The sequence below is a fragment of the Capricornis sumatraensis genome, chromosome 19 (genome assembly GCF_032405125.1).
Source record: "Capricornis sumatraensis isolate serow.1 chromosome 19, serow.2, whole genome shotgun sequence".
Classification (NCBI taxonomy): Eukaryota; Metazoa; Chordata; class Mammalia; order Artiodactyla; family Bovidae; genus Capricornis; species Capricornis sumatraensis.
In genome coordinates this window covers 39,770,953-39,780,135 of record NC_091087.1, presented here as the reverse complement: position 1 = coordinate 39,780,135, position 9,183 = coordinate 39,770,953, and the positions used below count along the sequence as shown (strand labels likewise).

Genomic DNA, 9,183 nt, shown 5'->3' with positions numbered 1-9,183 from the left:
TTTCTCTTCTTCAGTACTGACCACTGTTTTTTTGTTATGTTTATGCAATTCTTATTATAATGTAATGTTCTTTTATATGAGGAAATATACAGCTTAATAAAAACCTGGAAAACAAGCCATTGAGGTTATAATTTATTAGACAGTTCTCAGCACCAGTGTTGCCTGTGTGTATGAGCTATAAGGTCACCTTAAGGGGTATTCTTTATAAGCTCAATCAGGGTTATTAAAGCCAGAGGAAAATTAATATTCAATGCTTCTACTGTTTTATGTCTCACTTGACTTAGAAGTGCTTTAGGACCTTGGCCTACTTTAGTACTATTCATTTGTTGGTAGTAATTATTAATTGATGCATTGGGATATGATGTCATCTGTTCTTGTTAACTAGTTTATTTTGTTTTTCATATCCTGCTTTGTGTGTATTATAGAATTGCATTGAGACACCAATTTTATTTTTATAAAGCCTTCTTTCTTTAACAGGTATAAATGTAAAGTACAGTTATTAGTTTACTTCCCTATAGTCATGAAAGAAGCAGGGCCAAGTCCAGAATCTCATCTACCCTTGGACTAATGCCCAATATCCATACTAGATATTGATAGTGTTTAATTTTTAATCAATACTATTGGTGTGCTGGATGGTGTATCGCGCTGCATATATTACATAAGAATTGTAAGTTTCCTCCCAAGACTTAACAGAACCACTTTTATAATGCATATGTTTATAGTGTTTTATATATTTTAGTATACATTCATATTATTTATATTTACTTTGTCCTCAGAACAGCCTTGGGAAATAAACATTATTATTTAGGTAAGCTGAGGTTCATCATGATTGAATGTTTTGCTTGTACAGAAATTCAGTTCTCTTCTTGTCTCCTTGTTAATCCTCTGTTTGGTTCTCTATAGAGAAAGCAATAATTATAAAATATTTCATGATTATAGATGTCAAGCTGCTGTAATACTAATAATCCCTTTTTGCTATAGCACTGGTTATTTTTAGAACACTTTTATTATATTACTTAACAAAAAAAGAAAATTAGGAAAGCAGAGTTTGTGTTACGATACTTGCCACTGTTTTCTTAATTAGACTCATTCGTTCATTAGATACAAAGAACCTATCTCTGTGCCAGGTACTGGATTGGTTGCTAAAGTACAAAAATAGTCTCTGCCCTCAAGGAGACCAGGGTATTAAGACACTGTTGGATGGCCCACCAGCCATGGAGAACGTGATATTCTCACATGGCAAATGTGATGCTGAGGCCACTGAAAAAAGCCTTTGTTTTTCCTATTAAAGAGGTAAAGGTGTGACTGACACTGTCCTTTTTCTTGCCTTGAATGCAGAAGTAATACCTACGTGTACAGCAAACAACTTTGAAGCAACAAATCAACACAATTAATGGAGCAAAAGAAAGAGCCTTGGTCTTTTTTTAAAATTTTTATTTTATATTGGGGTATAATTAGTTTATAATCCACAATATATATTTTTAAAACCATTATACAACTTAATAGAAAAGCAAACAAACAACTCAATCAGAAAATGGAGAGAAGATCTGATTAGACATTTTTCCAAAGAAGATATTTGAATGTCTAAGTACAGGAAAAGGTGCTCAACATCACTAATCATCAGGGAAATGCAAACCAAAACCGTAGTAAAACATCACCCACACCTGTTAGCCATTACCAAAAACCAAGAAATAGCAAGTGTTGGCAAGAACATGGAGAAAAGGCATCCATTATGCACTGCTGGAGGAAATTTCAATTAGGTAGTTATTATGGAAAACAGTATGGCGATTCCTCAAAAAATTAAAACTAAAACTATCATATAACCTAGCAGTTCCACTTCTTGGTGTTTATCCAAAGGAAACAAAATCACTATTTTGAAAGTATGTCTGCATCCCAGCGTTCAATGCAGCATCACTTACAACAGCCAAGACTGTTGTAATGGAGACGAGAAATGAGATTTTTCTTTAAAGTGGCATGTATACAATTAAATATTATTCAATAACGGAAAGAAGGCAATCCTGTCATTTGTAACAATATGAATGGATCTTCAGGGCATTATACTAAGTGAAGTCAGACAAAGACAAATACCAGTACTGTATGATCTCACTTACATATGAAATCTGAAAAAAAAAAGTCAAAAACAAAAACATGAAACCAAAGCCATAGGTACAGAGAGGAGATTGATGGTAGCCAGAAGCAGTGGGTAAAATGTGTAAAGGAAGTCAAAAGCTACAAATTTCCAATTATAAAATAAATAACTCATGGGGATGTAATATACAGAAAGGTGATTATAGTTAATATTACTCAATTTGAAAGATGCTAAGAGATTTTTTTTAAACCGGTTATCTTTTCAGTTCAGTTCAGCCGCTCAGTCGTGTCTGACTCTTTGTGACCCCATGAATCTCAGCACACCAGGCCTCCCTGTCCATCACCAACTCCCGGAGTTCACTCAGACTCATGTCCATCAAGTCAGTGATGCCATCCAGCCATCTCATCCTCTGTCGTCCCCTTCTCCTCCTGCCCCCAATCCCTCTCAGCATCAGAGTCTTTTCCAATGAGTCAACTCTGCGCATGAGGTGGCCAAAGTACTAGAGTTTCAGCTTTAGCATCATCCTTCCAAAGAAATCCCAGGGCTGATCTCCTTCAGAATGGACTGGTTGGATCTCCTTGCAGTCCAAGGGACTCTCGGGAGTCTTCTCCAACACCACAGTTCAAAAGCATCAATTCTTCGGTGCTCAGCTTTCTTTTCTTTTCTTTTCTTTTTTTCAGCTTTCTTCACAGTCCACCTCTCACATCCATACATGACCACTGGAAAAACCATAGCCTTGACTAGACGGACCTTTGTTGGCAAAGTAATGTCTCTGCTTTTGAATATGCCATCTAGGTTGGTCATAACTTTTCTTCCAAGGAATAAGCGTCTTTTAATTTCATGGCTGCAATCACCATCTGCAGTGATTTTGGAGCCCCCCAAAATAAAGTCTGACACTGTTTCCACTGTTTCCCCATCTATTTCCCATGAAGTGATGGGACCAGATGCCATGATCTTCGTTTTCTGAATGTTGAGCCTTAAGCCAACTTTTTCACTCTCCTCTTTCACTTTCATCAAGAGGCTTTTTAGTTCCTCTTCACTTTCTGCCATAAGGCTGGTGTCATCTGCATATCTGAGGCTATTGATATTTCTCCCAGCAATCTTGATTCCAGCTTGTGCTTCTTCCAGCCCAGCATTTCTCATAATGTACTCTGCATAGAAGTTAAATAAGCAGGGTGACAATATATAGCCTTGATATACTCCTTTTCCTGTTTGGAACCAGTCTGTTGTTCCATGTCCAGTTCTAACTGTTGCTTCCTGACCTGCATATAGGTTTCTCAAGAGGCAGGTCAGGTGGTCGATTGGGTGTTAATTCTCTATTAGTCTATGAAAGGATTCGGGGTGCTCAGCTCGTATCATGGTCAGGAATGCAGAGTGTGCCTTCTTCGGTGGTACTCTCTTGGCTGCTCTTGTTTAAGATCCTTGTAAGAACAGCCACAGTTGAAAAGCACATAAGCTGCCAGCACCATAGAAAGGCCAGTGACACTCCCATTCTTCATGTTGAAATACTTGTTGTAATACCGGTAATAACCTCTTTGCAATATTCGAGCAATGCCTTTAGGGATAAAATCTCACATTAGTATCCAGCTTGACAGCTCCCTTAATTTGATATCTAGGAGTTTCTTCTCCTTTAGTAGTACAGCTGATGCCATCTTGGAATCCTGGCTGTCTGTTCCAGTAGGAACTCTTCCCTGTTGAGCAAGGTTTAAGGCACACACAACAAAAAGCCTTTCCACGTTCTTCATAGGCTTTCTCACCACTATGAATTCTCTGATGCAGAAAAAGAGATGCATTTTTTCCAGATACAAATGTTTTTCTGTCACTGATTATTTTATAACTTGAATCCAAATCTGTATTCCAGCTTGTTTCTTCCCCCACAACCATCCAGGGGTCTTTTCCTTGCTCCAATAACACAATTATGTCTGGTTTAGAAATGAAATGCCCCAGTGAGGCCAAGTTACTATAGTTCTCCATCATCCCATCTTGGTACGGTTTCTTCTGAAGAGGGTCAAATTCCCACTCATGAGGAAAGAACTGTGTAACCAACATCCCTAAATGTTACTGGCCCACAGGCCATGGCTTTAGATCTACAAGAGCTGGTCAGTCCTCAGAATTCCTTTACCAGAAAAAAAAAATAGAGTCCAGGAAACCCAGACTATCCCTCACAGACTCAGGCTGCTTCTGACACAGTTGTTTCCATGGCAGCCTACTCGTTTCTTGCTTAGATGGATGCTACTCACAAGCCACTGGCATCAAGGAGCAGGAAAAAACCCAAAGTGAAAGTCACCTGTTCCAGTGTAGGAAGTGCCAACTCAGAGCCTTGGTCTTTGATGAACATCTTGAGCCTCTGTACCAACCCTTGACTACCTATCTCTAGACTTCTTACGTGGGGGGGAAAAATCAATGCCCTGTTTGTTTAAGTCACACATAAGTCAGGTTTTCAATTGTTGTTCAGTCCCTAAGTCATGTCCAACTCTTTGCAATCCCATGGATGGTGGCATGCCAGGCTCCTCCTTCCTTCACTATCTCCTGCAGTTTGCTCAGGTTCATGCCCATTGAGTTGGTGATGCCATCTAACCGTCTCATCCTCTGCTGCCCCTTCTCCTTTTGCCGTCCATCTTTCCCAGCATCAGGGTCTTTTCCATTGAGTCAGCTCTTCACATCAGGTGGCCAAAAGATTGGAGCTTCAGCTTCAGAATCATCCTTCTGATGAATATTCAGCATTGATTTCCTTTAGCATTGACTGGTTTGATCTCTTTGCAGAGCAAGGGACTCTCAAGAATCTTCTCTAGCCCCACAGTTCGAAAGCATCAATTCTTTGGCACTCAGCCTTCTTTATGGTCCAACTCGCACATCTTTACATGACTACTGGAAAAACCATAACTTTGAACATATGGACCTTTGTCAGCAGTGATGTCTCTGGTTTTTAATATGCTATCTAGGTTTGTCATAGCTTTCCGTCCAAGGAGCAAGTGGCTTTTCATTTTTTTCTAACTTTCCTTTAATGGATGTTTAACACGTACACTACAGTACACAGTGATACAATGAAATTCCCATCACCACCCAGCTGTAATAGTTGTCAGTATTTGACTAACCTTGTAAATTCTCACACTCTCTCTGTTAATAATTAGAACTTAAGGAATTCTGTAACAAAAGTATGTGAAAATACTGTGGAAGCACAGACAAGACTGACTAACTTGGCCTGAGGTGGAGGGAGAGGCTTATCAGGAGAGATTTCACATAGGAAGTAACATCAGCAGAAAACTTAAGGGCAAGTAGAAAATGGAAGAAAGAGATTGCTAGTAAAATTTAAAGCATTTATAAAGGGCCTTTATGATACAGTCAAATAATGGGAAATAAATTGGTGTGGCTAGAATATAGAGTTTATTAGAGAAGAGTGTCAGTACATGAGTTTAAAAACATGATTTGATGCCAAGTCATAAAACAACGTACATACCATACCAAGAATTCTCAGGGTCATCTTACAGGTACCAGGAAATGAAGAGTGTAATTAAGTTTGGAAGAATAACACTGACGGTAATATCACCTGTGATTCTGGGGTAGAACATAGAGGAGACAGTAAACTTTACCAATGGTCCAAATGATAGAAAGGGCTTCCCTGGTGACTCAGATGGTAAAGAATCCATCTGCAATGAGGAAGACCTGGGTTCGATCCCTAGGTTGGGAAGAATCCCTGGAGGAAGGTATGGGAACCCACTCCAGTATTCTGCCTTGGAGAATCCCACGGACAGAGGAGCCTGGCAGGCTACAGTCCATGGGGTCACACAGAGTCGGACACAACTGAGCAACTAAACACAACAAATGATAGAAAGGCATTTAGTGATAATTGTAGTGGATTTGGGCAGGGGAGATAACTTTACAAGGTATTTCAGAGGAAGAATTAACATGATTTTTTCCCTGGATAGGATGTGGAAAAGAGAGTCAAAGCCATCATGACTTGAGGAGATAAGATGGTGCCATTATTGGAGACGTAATATAGCAGAAGACAGGATTAAGCAAAGTGCAGAAGATGAGCTTGGTCTTTGAAGTCTGAAGTGCTGATGGAACGTTCAGGTGGAGGTATCCAGGGGGCCCAAAGGCAATATAGGCCTGAACCTTAGGACAGTTTCAAACCAGAGAGTCCCATAACTTGTCTTTTCTGCCACATACCGCATTTGTCATATATGTGTATGTTTACATACACATATATGTGGATATATATCCACATTTGATCCTCATTATTAATGGACTCCATATTTGCAAATCCATCTACTTGCTAAGATTTATTTAAACTCCCAAATCAATATTTGTGCTGCCTTCACAACCATTTGCAGACATAGGCAGAGTGACAAAAAAATTGAAATGCCTGAGGTTTACATTCTCAGCTGAGGTTGACATCTTGCCCTCTTGTTTCAACTCTCATATTATAAAGAAGTGTCTTTTTTGCCATCTCCTTTGTGCCATGTTTTTCACATTTTTAATGCTTTCTTGGTGGGTGATTTCACTGATTAACTTGGCCTCTGGGTTCTGTGCAGAAGTACTGTGTAGTGTGCCTGAGCACAAGAAAGTTGTGATGTTTACTGATGGTGAAAATACCTGTGTTAGATAAGCTTTGTTCATTCATGAGCTATACTCTTGGTCATGAGCTATACTCTTGGCCATGAGCTCGATTTTAATGAATCAACAGTATATATTAAATAAGGTATCTCTAAACAAGTACACATTAAAAGAAATTACATATTGATAGGTTGATAAAATGTTGTAAGCAGAGGCTTGTAGAAACTTAACCCTGTTTTCCATTTCCTAGAAGGGATGAAAGTATAGCATTCACCAGTTCAGTGTTGGCAAAAACTTTATAGAACATAACTACCGCACATTGCAAGAATCCACTGTGTGTGTGTGTGTGTGTGTGTAAATCTGCTACTCTTTTATGAATAATCCTTGCATGTGTACAGTTATTAGTCCCAATTTGTGCTTGAGATTATGATCCCAAGAAATATATCTCTCTCTTTTCCTGTTAAAAAAATTAATCCGTTTCAGAGAAAAACAGTTTGCTTTTGCAGATGGATGATTCCATATTCCCTCAGCCAGTAGGTGTTTCATAAGATGGAATAGTGCAGAAACGTAGGTGACACTGACAGAGTCTAAACAATCATCTGCAGCACGCTTGGGCATGACATGTTTGTCAGCATCATATTGGTAGGCTGCCAGTTTCTTTTATAGTGATGCTTTCTCTTCAGCAAACCAGCAACATTTCCAGTCCCTATTCTCTTAGAGAAGTTTGTTTTTACAGTGGTAGTCATGTGTGCGGGGATTTCTTAATCCAAGACTAGTGTTTGTGCATTCATATCTGTCAATTTGCTGAAATACCACAGCCCAAAAGAATTTTTTAACCTTTCATTCATGAATGTTAGTTCATATCAGTAGGGGTGTTTTAAAATGACAGGTATGATGTGAGAGTGAGAATCATCTATATCTTCTGATATAACATCAGCATTATGTTGCAAATTCACATTCACCTTTGTGTCTCTCTTTTTAAATTGTCTGCAAAGCTGAAAGCAGGGAATTCGCATTTACAGTCAAGGACAAGAAAACATACAACTCCATGCAAATGAATGTTAAGCTCCCAAATACTTCTGTGCTTGTTTACATAAATCTGTTTCCTAATCACCTTTTCTCTTGGTATAGAAGATGTGCCAGGGGTTGTTATTACCTAATACAGATATACTGTCGAGTATATAAAGTAACCAATCAGATGTCCACTCCGAGATGCTTCAGTTTAGGGTGGCTGGTTTACTTGTTCTATTTATTCTTCTAATGCGATCCTCTTCTGACTGTTGCGTGGTTATCGTATTAGGGTGAGTCTTACCTGTTTTCACTGCAAGCAGTAGATTTTGTGTCTTGAAGTACAGTTCAGAAATAACAGCATTTCTTTCCCTTCTTATTCTTGGTGATAACCTTAGTTTTTATTCTTCATGAGTCTACCTCATGCATCTGTTCTTCTTCTGTATTATAACTAGTGTATTCAAGTTTCAGGGTTGATATTCTTGAATTCTGCATTCAGAAAGCAGGGTATTTACAGTTGAATTGTGTAATTCTGTGAATTGACTCTGTGAATTGTTGTTGAGTTTTCTATATTTTCATTTTCCACTGCTGATTTGGAGCAACCAAGTGTTCCAATATTAATGATTATTTAAGGAGATTGACTAGCCCTTGAACTAACTGAAAGAAAGTCTCTGTTACCTTGTTCCAATTTCAGTGAACTATTGTGCTGTATAGAGATATGTTATAATTTCAGGGTTTTATGTAGAGTTCTTCAGTACATGGTAACCAAGTGGGAATGCCTTCTGAGACTTATAAAAATGCAAGAGATTAACTAAAAGATGAAAATATCTTTCTCGATATCTCCCTAATTGAAGTACAGGGTAGTATCTATAAATGGCAATTAAATCATATAGTTCCAGAGAAAACTGTTTAAAAATCTTTGGTGATTTATTGGTTGTGTCTCTAAATTATTTTATATTGATGGCTGCATTCATGAGTTTATATTAGCTGTTTATTATCCTCCAGTCTTTTCTTACATGTGTCTCCTTTAATGTGTCCATTTCCATCTCTGTTTTACTAACTCAAATACTTTAATTTCTTTTCTTCAACAATCTGTGAACAATCTCTCCTAGTATCCCCAGATCAAGACTTTTTTCTAAAGAAGTACTGAGTAGTTGCCCTTCTCACTGGCTTTGTATGTATAAATTGTTTGCTGTTTGTTATTAGTTTGCTTAGTTTCAGTTCAGTTTAACAAAAATCTCCCGAGTGCTTGTTGTGATGATGTGTGAGCTTAGTGGGGTAGGAAAATGTACTCTGGAGGCTTCCCAGAGAAGGTGATCCTGGACCTGAATCTGGAAGAACAAGTAAGAATTTCCTATTCGTGGAAGGAGCATAAGTTTATATTGGCTAAGAGAACAGCATGAAGTCTGACAAGTAGTTCAGTATGGCTGTAGTGTGGTGAAGTGGGAGATAGGAAAAGAAGATGAAGAGATAGGCTTGAGCCAAGTCATGGAGGGCTTTATGTGTCATACGTGGGCATTTGTTTTGTG

The 9,183-nt window shown here is 38.4% G+C and overlaps 1 pseudogene; it reads right to left on the bottom strand.

Moving 5' to 3' along the window:
- Nucleotides 1–3,450: 3,450 nt before the first annotated feature.
- On the bottom strand, nucleotides 3,451–3,741 carry LOC138094978 (ATP synthase subunit f, mitochondrial pseudogene; annotated as a pseudogene).
- Between the last annotated feature and the right edge of the window lie 5,442 nt (nucleotides 3,742–9,183).